This window comes from Cheilinus undulatus, linkage group 15 (assembly GCF_018320785.1).
Source record: "Cheilinus undulatus linkage group 15, ASM1832078v1, whole genome shotgun sequence".
In the NCBI taxonomy this organism is placed as follows: domain Eukaryota; kingdom Metazoa; phylum Chordata; class Actinopteri; order Labriformes; family Labridae; genus Cheilinus; species Cheilinus undulatus.
Window position 1 is genome coordinate 7,748,963 of NC_054879.1, and position 13,363 is coordinate 7,762,325.

The 13,363-nt window shown below is 39.9% G+C and overlaps 1 protein-coding gene across 2 annotated transcripts in view; it reads left to right on the forward strand.

Moving 5' to 3' along the window:
• The first annotated feature begins 2,444 nt into the window (after nucleotides 1-2,444).
• adarb1b (adenosine deaminase RNA specific B1b) overlaps nucleotides 2,445-13,363 on the forward strand; it is a 229,103-nt gene continuing 218,184 nt past the window's right edge. For both annotated transcript variants that reach the window (XM_041806676.1, XM_041806675.1), the window contains exon 1: nucleotides 2,445-2,614. The gene's annotated coding sequence lies outside the window, so the exon portion shown is untranslated. The remainder of the gene's footprint in view (nucleotides 2,615-13,363) is intronic.

Consider the following 13,363-nt stretch of genomic DNA (forward strand, 5'->3'; position numbering starts at 1 on the left):
TTTGTTCAGTTCACTGAAGGAAGTCAGCATGTTACAATTGCCCCTGTAATGGGGGCAATTGTAGCATTGACCAGAAACCTCATATTTCCCCTCTATATTTCAGATAGAGGGTTAACTCTTAAGTTTTCCCATTTCTGCTACAGCATCACGTAAATTTACCAAGGTTTTTTTCAATACGGTTTCTTATTTTCCCCAATTCAAGTAAGCTGTAATTTTAAAGATCTGATAATCGTGGTTTGTATGTTTGGACCCAGGATGCAGAACCGGACAAGGGCGAAGCAGTTTCACAGATTTATTGGGGGAATAACAGGCAGTGGGGAGTAGGGAGGGGAGAATCCACTGGTGAGAGGTCTCCAGACTGGAGGTGATGGCGAGGCAGGTATTGAGTGACTGTGAGAGGGCTCCAGGCGAGAGGTGAGGGCTTAGAGAGTTTGTGAGTGACTGTGAGAGGGCTCCAGAGTAGAGAGTGCGGCAGCGTGGCAGAGACTGGGCGGTGCAGGCGGCTCGTGGAGGCACGCGAAGCAGAGCTTAAACGCAGTGTGGTGATTTTTGATGAGCTGCAGGTGTGCCAGAGCCGAGAGAGCCTAGAGAGTGAAGCCAGCGGAGACGCCCAATCTCTGTAAAGTGAACAGAAGAACTTTTTTGTGGACACCTTCTGTGGTGTTGAGGTATTCCTGCTCTTTTTCAGCAGGCAGAGAGAGAATCCTTCTGAGCATGTGCAGACTTAGTTTCATCACTCTAGCTTGTTTCTAAATGGAGGGATTGAGTGTGTTACCATTGCCCCATGTAACAACTGCCCCCAGTCTCCCCTACTGTCATTTATTGTTTCAATATTTTGTTTTATCCATCTTTATTGAAAAAATGATCAAGTGACAAATACCATGTGTGTACTGGATACATAAACAGACCATTGGAATTTGTGCTGTGGTATATAAGGAGGAGATGTTTAATAAAATTAAAGCTTACAGTCTACATTTGTTTTCACAGAAAGATCATTTTAAGTTAGATGTAGATGACATAGAAGTTTGGTGACTGTCATCTTTAAAAGTGTTCCTTTTTTTGCTTCGAATCTGGGTTATTTGGATTTTAAACTTGGTAATACAAAACAAAATGAAATAAAAAATAATGCTAAGCTAACTGGCTATGCTTATTCAACAACATTAAAAAAAAACAAAACTATTTAACTCATGGGCACAAAAAACCCCAAACAAACTGGAATTTTATTTGTCCCTCGATATGTAATATGCTGTTACAGAAGACTTTAAAGGGACATGTTATTATGCAAAAATCACTTTTTCAGGTTTTTCTAACAAAAATACGTGTCCAAGAACCAGAAAAAATCCATTTCCTCTCCCCCTCTCTTTCTCCACCTTTCAGAAAATGTGTGCTGAAACAAGACGTTCTCAGATTTTACATCTAGTGACCTCACAGGGGCCTAAGCACCTGTCCCAGATCAGCTACCAGCTGAGTTGCTGGATAGCTCAGTGGGTTACCCTGCTGACGATGGTTTGAATCCCAGTCAGGTCCTAAACTTTGGATAAAAGTGTCTGTAACATCAGGAGTGCTGCATCCATTTCCTGAGAGGGGTGTGGTCAGGGGCGGAGGCAGACAGTTAAATACCATTTAAAGCCACAGACACAAAAACAGCTTGTTCTGACAAGGGCTGAAACAGAGGGGTACTCAAGTGTTTTTTCAGCAATAAACTTCACAGGCATGTTTACGGGACCTCTGAGAACAATATAAACTTGTTTTACAAGGGTAAAATATGTCCCCTTTAAGCACTATGACTGGATCCACAGCTGAAGAAATGTTTGACCAGGTTCAAACTCTGTGAACACAACCTCGTCACCGAGACAGGACACCATAGACGAAGCTAGATTCCAACGAGGAAAGGTTGTGCACCCGCTGCAGCCAACAGGAGGTTGAAACATGAGAAATCAGACGTTTAGGTTGGGTATGTGTTTTAAAATTTCTCCAGCATTTCTTTTGTACAACATAATATAAACATCAGCCAATGTCAGTCATGATGAATCATAGATAGATGAATCATGATTGCAATGACTAGCTGTGCAACTACATGATGACATAGGGATGCTTTTTTTTTGTATTTAGTACCCAGTAGGTTTAACAAAATGCCAGAACAGTTGGCCTTTAAGCTTTCAATAGTGCCACTATTTCAAGGGAAAATTTTATAACACTTTGTTATATTTTATTACATAGTAATTACTATGTAATTGTATAGTAAAAGTGTAATTATCTACTAATTTCTCAAGAATAGGGATGTAAATACCTATTTCGACACTATTGAACAGCCCTACTTTACACATTTGACGTTAGCTGAGGTCTTGGGAACAACGTGCGACTCCACACCACACGGCGGCGGTAGCGCGTGACTAAACTACACTACCTGAGAACATTCCGTAGAAGAAGAAGGCCGACAGCAGACTGCGAGCACTGCAGTACATGCGACCATACAACCGCTCACAGCCTGTGTTCGTTTTTCTTCACCGCCACCGACAACACGGAGGGAAACAGCCGTCTGTGTTTTCAAGTGTAGGGACGTAGAAGACCTCCACCGAGCCGGACCTGCAAACTTTCCCTTACAACCCGAACCGTGAGTAGGCTGTTAGCTTGTTATTTTGGGGCTGCGGAGGATGAAACGAACGAGGTTGCTAATATGATTTGGGTTCCGGTTGTGTTTATGTAATATTAGGCTGGTAATCCTCTCGAACAGATCAGACCTTTGAAACAAGCTCTTTAAATCACATGTGTGGTATACCATAATATGCACTTTTAGCCCTTTAAGCGATGTGAAATTGCCCCGTGTGTAACGTTATGCAGCACGGCGGCAGGATTTATGGCTGTCATTTTACCTCAGCTTTGCCCTGTCAGTGGTGCCTGTGAAGGTCCTCCCGGGAGACCGCATCATGCACACTTCACAGACATGCAGTAATATTTCGGCTATGCTAGCTGCTGCAGCATATCAAAGTGTTAGGTTTTGCAGGTGTACGTTGCAGTATTAATGTCAGCTCTCGCATGTGGACACTGGGTCTCTGTTGCCCTATCAGAGCAGAGAGACTGAACAAAGTAGGCTACATGTAGATAGACTAGGCTTTCAGGAGAGGGTATTTTAGGCTGCTGTGTTGTGACAGATACCTGGTTATCAACATCAGTAAAGCCACTGAGCCAATAAAACGTCTTTCATCACTTGTATTTACCTCAAGAGGAAGACAAGTAAAATCAAAGATGATTTATGACAGACTGTGTCAACTATTACTGCGTCCTAACCAGCAAGTACTACATATTGGAGAAAGTGAAAAAGAGTAAAGCTTTCCCCCTACACATTGCACAGTCTTTTCTGTTAGTTGCATTTATCCTGCTTGAATTCTCTACGTAGTTTGTGCTGCATGTCAAAGATGCACCGCTTGTTCCTCACTCCATTTGGAATAAAGACATATAAGCAGTTACTGTACTCTTTCGGCTAGAATTATCACAAATCCCTCTGAAAGTGTAATCCTAAAACTTCAACAACATATCACTCCTCCTTTTCATTCACTCTGAAGGCTCATTTTGATGCAAAGTTATGACAAAAATCTTTGTAATTCAGCCAAGAAGAAGCCAATCCAGGAGTTTTGTCTGTATGGCAGAGCTGCATGTTTGAAACTCCAGCTAGATTCTTTAAACATTATTTTTACACTGTGTGGGCTGTTTGGCATTGTGTACCGTTACCATGGAGGTTATGGGGGAGGTTTGCCTTCAGGTCTTTTTGGCAAAAAGCATTTCTGTCAGAAGTCGTGCCTTTTGGAAATCCTGAGGCAAGGCTGTGTGGGGAGCAGGTAAGGGTGGATGAACTTAACTGGCATAACTCAAAGAAGAAACGATCAAAACTCAATGGAGTCTGTTTGAAATCTGTATCTTTAGGAGCCCAACAGTTTGACAGTCTTTTTGTTATGCAACATTTATGCATGTAGGTTTTTCACTCGCATAGTTTAGCTGCATGCAGTGTTGTACTCTCTCCTGCGCGGACTCTCTCCTCTGCTGTCTGCTGCATGTTTGTGTGTGTTTGTGTGTGTATATGTGTGCGGTAGTGAAGGAGATCAGCCTTGTCCTCGGAAAACACCAACACGGGGAGAGCAAAGGAAAGACAGACAGAGAAGAGGCAGCATGCAGGCCCATAAATCATCCCAAAACTGTATTTTCCGCTCTGCGCCTCTCATTCTGTGTTTCTTCGAGTACCGTCTAAAGACCTCATCCTAAAATTACCCTGGTTACTGAATCATTTAGAACTGGTTCCCATTCAGACGTCCACAGTCAAAACACGGTAATTTTCACAGGTGCGTTATAATTAATAATTCACAGTCTCACACTTTAGCATTCACTCGCATATGCAAGCTCACACTGCAGAGTCCCATCTGTGATGGGACTATGCCTTATCTTTTGGTTTCTAAAATATCTTCTGGAAGTTATACCGGCTAATTTGTTGGTGCAACTCAGAGTAAAGAATAAAAAACTGAAGGAGATGTGTGCAAAAGGTTTTTCACCTGTAGTAGTTTTGCAAAAGCAACTCTACCTCAAGTGTTAACACTAAAACAATGCTTATTGATAGTTCCGGTTAATTTTTAAGGCATTAAGTCACAGTATATATCACCTAAATTCACCTTTTGAAACAATCTTCAAAAACTAGTTCTTATTGTGTGTGTGTGTTTTCTTTTCAAGATTTATTTTTGGGCTTTTTAGTGCCTATGTTCAACAGAGGAGGACAGTGGATAGAGTTGGAAATGGGATGGGATTGGGGAGAGACATGCAGCAAAGGGCAACAGGCCGGATTCGAACCCCAGCTGCCCACATACATGGGTTGCGCCGTAGAACACTAGGCCATCTGCGTGCCCCCTTATTGTGTTTTTTTAACAAAATTTAGGGATGCACAATATTATCATCACAATATTGACAATGGCTTATAATAGCTTGAAAGTTTGGTATCGGTACTGGCAGATACAGGAAATTATGCCAGTTTTTTTTACTGATATATCATCTGTAAATATCAGCAGAATGTTCTTTTTTTTCCTCATTTTTCAACCGTTAACGTGTGCTTTTAAGTTTTCATTCTTCTACACAGCTAGTTAAGGAATTGATGAAAAAAAGGGTCACATTAAGTTACTGAGTCCACTGTCAGCAGGTTGTTACGGTAGTTTAGATTGTTACAATAAGAGGAAAAGATGAACTCTAGGACTGGAGACATGTGGTGTTCTTTACATTAAGAAGAAGTCTGTCTAAAAATGGTGTAATGTTCCATCAATGTACTTCTATCAATACCAGGGCTCGGCAATTAATTGAAAATTAGATGTAATCTAATATGGCCTGCTGCTATTTTCAAACTGCAAAAGCTGCAATATTTCTTTAACCTGAAATTTGTGTCAAAATACCATTTTTAAACTTTTTGCAGCAGAGATGTTATGCATGACATATCATACACTCATTCAGATGCATTGTATTTAGAATGGTCTACAAAAAATCCTACCTTCATAATTTTTTGTACTTTTTTCTTATTAAATGTAAGAATGACAAAAAAACTTTAAATGCAATAATTCATATCCAATTTGCAATACGAGTCAAAATAATCAGAACTGGACACTATTAAAGAATTGTTCAGCTCTTGTTTAGGAATAAACGAAAGTCAAGGAATAATCGTATATCAAATTGCAATTGCAATATTGGTGAAAAAAATCGCAATTAGATTATTTTTCAATATTGTTCAGCCCTAATCGATACACCTATTGGTTGTAGTAAGATCGATAGAAAGTCAAAGCATTGATCTACACTGTCACCTATAAGCCACACTTTTATTTTGAAATTCCTCCCACATGCCCGTTTACAGTTTCTGCCCATCTTTCCTCCTCATAAGCTAGCAGTAGCAGCTGAGATAAAGAGGATATCCACTCCTCTCTTGGATATGTGGACATTTTTCAGACAGAGACTACACCAGGGCAGGCCTCTCACCTTGTTTTGCCAACTACTATTAAGTTTTTTTCCAAAGATTGAGCTAAGAATGTGCATTTCAAGGAAAATTACTTTATGGAAGTTGGATAATTTCTTGCTTAAATTTGAATTTTTTATCAGATTGGAATCACCCAGGGAGAAAATGGTTTGAACCACCCTCTTATGTGACGCATACCATTTCATTGAAGTCTACAGTTTCTGTGCAGCTGTGTCGCTAGGGCTGGGCCATTATGGCAAAAGTCAAAATCACGATTGATTGAACTTTTAACCTCAATTATGGTTAATGAACGATTATTCTACCCCCAGCTTCCCACTCTGTTTGTTCTGTAAATACTCGTATAATTTAAGAGCTGAAAGGAACAGGCACAGTTTATGGTTATTTATGGAAACAACTTAAATCAAAATGCACATCAGCTGAAATGAAAATCTGTTCTGTAAAAAGTCAAATTTTCCAAGAGAAGTAGAAAATAAATAACTTGCATTCTTGCTAACATAATAAATTATTTTTATACTGCTGTATAAAAAGTAGAAAATAACTTTGCTGCTCACATTGCACTGTCAGCTCCATGTTTGAGTTTTAGTGGACTAGGTGGGAATGAGCCCATGACTAGTACTTCTCCTGGGTTTACAGCAGGCTACATGCCTTGAGTACACAGCCTCTAGTTGTTTTTAAGGGGGTGGTACATTAGTAGAGAGAGGATTACAATGGTAAAAAATTGAAATAATAGCAAGTTTATGTTGGTTAGAGCCTCTAAATGTCTGTTTCGATTATTTTTCGATTAATCGCCCAGCTCTATGTGTCCCTCTTTTTCTACTTTCTGTTTTAGCTGTATGGAGTCTGCACGTCTACTAACAACAGTACGGTAGTTGAGCTCTCAGCCTGCAGTGATTAAACAGACTCACAGCCTACAAGTTGTTTACTTTTATAGTATACTTCCAGGTGTCTTAAAATGCAGGATTATGACTTCAAAAAGAGGAAAAGTGGTTAAAAAGTGGCACCAAACTCTGCCAGTCTGGTCTGCATTATGAATTCCTGCATGTTATGAGCAGTGGATTGGCCATTTGCAATACAGAGTGAATGGGATGAACTTTCAAACATGTTAGGTCTCATGAAAGCATGGCGGCTGATAGCATTTACTGTAATGACACCACTCATCTCTGCACTTCGTACTGGTATACAAATAAAAGTTATTTTATAAATCACCCTTGTATATAGTAGCTGCAGACAACTTTTTAGATGAATAAATAAGAATTTAAAAGACAGCGTATACACTGGGTTTTATAGTATTTGAGTATTGGAAAACCATTACCCAGCCCAAGACAACACTTGGTGATTTGTCATTTCTTGCTACAACAATTGCATAACATTGATGATGTGCTGTTTCCTTATCAGACATGTGGACGCCAAAAGTCACTGCAAAACTACTAAAGAAGAAAATTGTGAAAGTAGAAGTTATTCTGCAGACAGCAGAGGATTCTGTGGGCACACCTCCAACTATATCAAGTTACTTCAGAAATTTCTCCATCAACTACAAAAGAAAAAAGTTGATTTCCTCATGCACTTTTAACCAGCAGGAAAATTTTTAAACATGAATCAATCTCTTCGAAACCCCTAACAACCTCTTTTCATTATGTTCTAAACCGATATGGAAAGGCGGTTAATTTTGGCACTCACTGTTTTGCATACTTTCCCCCTAAAAGGGAAAATACTTATTACATGTGCAGTGTGATCTCATTAAGGTGGAGAACAATAGATAAATCAATGTGTGTAAAATGTGCTCACTAACCTGGCCCATGAGTGAGGTAAAAATGTGCCCACCTCAGCCAGCTTATATAAACTCCTCTTTTAATGAGCCTGTAAACATTTGAGAGACACAAGCATGTTAGTTCTTGTTGTTCTGCAAACTTTTATCAAAAAAAGAGTCTGAGGTCTAGTTTTGCTTTTTGTCCTCAGGAGTGGTGTGGGATACTCCGTGGTAAACTTTGGGTTTTTAACGAGGGGACGCTGGGACTTGGACGATCAAAGCCTCAGGGAAGGTTGCATGGTTGAAAAGCATCTCATCGTGTTTACCATTTGACCTCCTCCTTTCTAAATGATGATGTTTCAGGGATTTTGTAAAGTCAAATTAGTCAGATCACTGAGATGGGACTGGCCTGTGTGTATGTGTGTTTTTGGGGTTACCACTGGCCTGAAGAAAGCCAGTCTGAAATAATAAATCAGCGTTTTGTGACAGCATCATCATTTGCTTTGAGCTCAGTGGAGTTTTCCTTTGACTGTTCTCCAATCCCACAGGGAACTTCCCTTCAAAATTAGTTTTGGGGTGTGAGATTTTTCCAACACGAGTGACAACGCCTCTCATTTTCCTCTGGAACAGTAGCATAGTAGAGTTGACTTTGCACCAAAACAACACAGGAAAAGGTTTTTGCTGACAAACACATGTGTCATGAAGAAAGTAGATGTAATGATTAGATCTGTTTAGGACAATCGTACTTCGTTAAAGTGAGTATTCTGCAACAAAATGGCCCGACACTAAGTCAGCTCTGTAAAAAAATCCGTGTGTATTTCCTAAATGTGCTGCAGTGCTGCTCCACTTGCTGAGGTAACAAGCTTAAAGAGGAGAAAACTGCTTTGGCCAGAAAGTTCACTCAGCTCTGCAGCATTGTGCCATCTGAGGAAAGCTGCATGCAGCCTCTGCTGCTGCGCTGGCTCTGTGTGAGTGGACCATGCAGAAAGCAGCAGCAGAGGCTGCTACTGCTTCTACTCAGGCTCATAAATTGTTTCTGACTGTTAGAGCATAGAGACTAGTACTCTGCTTTAATGATCACATAATGCATAAATGGAGGCAAGAAAATCACAGTCACACAGCTCCATGTGTACATGGCTGCCTCTGCCATTGATCCACATGTCCCCTGACCCAGGGACACTGTTGTTTGAGCCCTGATGGATACACCATTGCTCCATGATGGGGATGGTCTATAAAAAGACAATGCATTTCCTCAGGATTTGCGGTCTGACGGGTGCTGATGAGGATACACAGTAGAAAAAGACCACAGGGGCTCAGTGTCAGCTGTTACTGTGATAAGCTGCTAGATAAATATACTATTAATAACTGATGATATAATGAGGAATACACAGCATTTTGACTCACCTTCAGAAAGTCAAAGCCTGCGTGAAATGCATGATTGATAAGCTAAAAATGACCTTCAGACATACAGTAGGTTTACAATGTTTGATGATTGATGTTGCTCTGCTTTCAATCTCACTGAGAGCACGTTCACATATATCCTTGCTTTGAGCTTCATTTTGTTTTTCTTTTTCTTATTTTGAATGTAACGTATACTTCCTCCATGTGACAATCCACTGAGAGCATGCTTGGCTATCTTCAGTGTCCTCCCACACAACAGGACCTCAGATTGTAAATATTCAACATGCTTAATGTTTGCAGTTTTAAATCAGTGCGACTCAGACATTCTTCCAAGCAGATTGGATCACACCTCATGTCACAGCATGTGGCTCAATAATCTTTAGAGAAATAAAAAAATTGTTACTTGAAGTTCAACTTTGTATTTTGCTTTATTTAGTCATGCTACATGTTAGCATTTGAAAACACTGCACACACAAACTGCTGTTTTTAGAGCCAAGTAAAGGAGCGGAAAAAGGACCCATGCAGCAGCAAAGTTTGGACGCAGATTGACATTCTCTATTGTTATTATGTATTTGTTTCAAACCCTTCCAGACTGTTGTCGTATACAACAGGAAGTGACACGGGTTATCAAAAGTTAAATAACTTTTGAACCATAAGTTGTAGCCTTTTACTTTTTTCTTTTGTAGCCTAGCCATTGTGCCGTTCCGTTGATGCTATCCATGCCTTCCTAGCCCTTACAGAAGCGTTTCTGGTGAGCCTGGAGTTTTGGGTGACTTTTCGGGGACTTGAAAGATAAAATCCACACCAGTTGTTCCAATACTAAACGTCCTTTATTCAATTTTTGATTATTTATTGCTGCTAGCTAGAAAGCTACCGGCCATATTTTATTGTTTTCCCAGAACATTTTGTGGGGGACTGTCATTGAATGGCAGGCTGTTTTGTTATCAAACTATGCATGCTGAAACACACAGATCATCATGAAGACGGCCTGAATAGAACATAATGGAGAGAAATAGAGCCGTGATGTGGCCCTCTGTGTCATTGTGATTTTAATATTTAGCAGTAAAACTCACAACAATGAAAAGGGAAAACAACTTTAAGTGCCACAGAGAGGCTGTACATTATCTTTGTTTGTTAAGCCATGTTCTGAGCTCACTGTAGCTAAAATAATGGGCCAGTTTTCCACAGCACAGTCAGTCCATACAGTTTACACTGGTATTGGACCAGTACTTGGTATTGGCTGACACTCAGTGCACTGGTATCTGAGTCGTTATTGACAAGGAAGAAGTGGTACCAAAACATATTTGGTACATGCCAAGAAGCTGACATAGCATCCCTTGAATTTAAAACAATATTTTTACTAATATTTGTTGAGTAAATGATGAGTTCAATGATGGGATTTATTTACAATTTTCAAGTAAAATAGATAATTTCATGGGTTAAAGTTTGTGTTGCTGCAATGCTAATTTGTTTGCCTAGGAGTCTGGGAATTTCCGGTATGTGTTAGCATGAAGCTAACAAAGTAAGAAGAACATCCTAGCCCATCCATAACAAATGAAGTCATTAGAGATAGAAACTGTATTCAAATTATTGGCAGTGACTTTGAAATCATACTTTAGTTATTGATATGGCTCCCTAAATGATTGCAGTTCTCCAAGTACAGACCTGATTCTGTAAACCAAGATAAGACTAGTCTAATTTTTGAAACCTGGATTTTTTTTGTGCCCATGCACAAGATGTAACAGGTAAACTTTAGAAACCTGATCATAAGAAAAATTTTAAAAAGTTTCAGAACTTACTGTCTACTGTGAATTGTTCTGACATCATAAAACCAAAGAGTGAAGAAAATTAAAAACATTTACTATAGAGGCTTTTAAAGGAAATGTTTACATTAAGAGAAGCAAGAAAGTAATTTCCCCTTTACTGTACCGTGACCCTTAATTGAAACTCATTTTTAAACTTTATTTAAAGCTTCTGTACGACAGTACCCAGAGTCTCAGGTTTGTTCCTTTAAGAATCATCACACTGTCTGGAATTGTAGTGCCTCTTAGAGACCAAATGAACACCTGCTGAGCACAAAATTTGGGCAATTTCTTCCTTTTATGAAAGAGCACCTGCTAGATTTGCCTGTAATTGTTTGCTAGCAAACATTTGAATGCAAAGGTGGGATAAAAAGAAATCCCTCTGGCTGCCTCTCCCCTGGAGTTTTCTGTCACCAGCCGGTGTTAGTGCTTTAGTGCTGTGAAGAAAATGTCAAGCCAGTCTTATCACAAGGTGGTAGTTTGGTATTTTTGACTTTTTCATCTGAAGAGGGATTTCAGAGAGTATCTAGAATAATTCCAGGAGAGTAATGTGGGTGAAAACAAGCTGCCTGTCTACAGGGCATGTAGTTCTCCAATTAACAGTTCCGTTCTAATTACAACAGGAATCCCTCTGTTGTGTGACTCAACAGTTTTTTGTCTAGCAGCCCTGTAGAAATGTGCACATTTGGAAATAGAGGGGCCTCTGTGTGACTTCCCTTGGGCTCCTTATCAGTAGCTGCTTGCATACTCTTCATCCTTGTCCTGCGTACTTTTCCTGTAACACACCAGGCATCCTGTTTTTCCTCACTTACTTGTTTAGTTAACAGCAGCTTCAAGGGCTCTTTTGCATTATTTTGTCTTGTGAAAAATTTGCAGTCACCACACCTTCATGTGTCTTCTTTTGTTGATTATACCACTTATGTTTAAGTTTCTGTTTTTTCTTCAGACTCAGATAAGAAAGGAAGGGGTGGCTTGTGCCTTGTTATCAGATCAAGGATTTAAAATTCTTTAACTCTAAAAAAATGAACATGAAAGTCTCAGTCAACAGTCAGTGCCTCTGTTTGTTTCTGTAGTTTTAAGGATGTGTCTGCTCCGAGTGAGACACGGAGCAACAAGTAGGGATGTTCCTAGGTGACTAATTTGAAAGTCAGTTAAACACAAATTTAGGTTTAATCTCACTGAGGTGTTAAATTGTTAAAACATGACAAAATGAAAAACCGAAACCTGTCTTTATTGTCTGCAAGTGTAAAATGCACTGACGTAAATTTTTACCTCTCAATTTCCTCGATAGTACTTCCAGATGCAGTGCTCCAGCATCTGAACAGTAAGGCTTCAAGAGAAGATCCAGTAACTGGGCCTGCAGCCAGTCTATGGTTATAGCACAAGCCAGTGGCAGAGGGCTTTGTTATAGCTTGGACAGGATATTTGATGAGGATGCATGATATTATTGGCATGATAACAGGCCTGCCTGCAGAATTGACAGGGCCCCTGAAGAACCCAGAGAAAAGGTCTCCTCAAGCTGTGATTTATTGATGATATCAAAACATGTGATTTGGATCTGTAGTATCAATGCTACGCCCTGGCAAAAAGTTCCTATATTTTTAAGCTGAAATTGTGTTTATGATTGGGTTCTCATGTTCAAATTACTTATTCATGCCACTTTTAGACCCCTTTTCATCATTGTTTCTGCCCATTTTTATAACTTTTTTTCAAACTTTTAACCAATTTTTGCCCCCTTTCACCTTAATTTACTGCTTTTAGCCCCTTTCCACTACTTTAGGTGGCCGTTTTTTCAGCTTTTTTGCCATTTGGAACTCTTTTGCTAACCTGACACGCCAGATGGATTTGTTTCACACATCCATTTGGTAAACCTTCCATAGACGGCATTCGGGAAAGGGCAGAGCCTTTGGAAAAAAACAAAAAAACTTGTAGGGTGATTGGATGAACATTCTGTCTGTCACATCTTTATGGGCTAATCAGAGAAACAAAACGTGACGTCGTAGCCACTAACAAGATGTATAGTGAACTGCCTGACGCAAGCCACGGCGACTGAGGACATGTCAATACATGACTTTTGTTGTTTTTGAAAAGAAAACAACTTACTGCTGTTCTTTGTTCTTCTTTTAAAGAAGAAATGACGTCAAGTTCTGATGAAACTGGCACTTTAGCAGCATCCACACTAAACCATAACTGCATCGGCCTCTTCTCACTGCTTGCTTATGTCACGAGTCCACTGCAACAGAAAGTACTGCCCTTCATTGCTGACTGGTCCTGTCACTTTTCAACCAGGCCCAAACAGTTCAGACAGGAGCTTTGCAAGATGGATTTGCCAGTGAGAAACACGAAAATGGGCGTATCCATCTGCTTTGCAAGGTTACCCTTTTGCCACTTTTTGCCTTTGTATCCCAACTGTTGTCA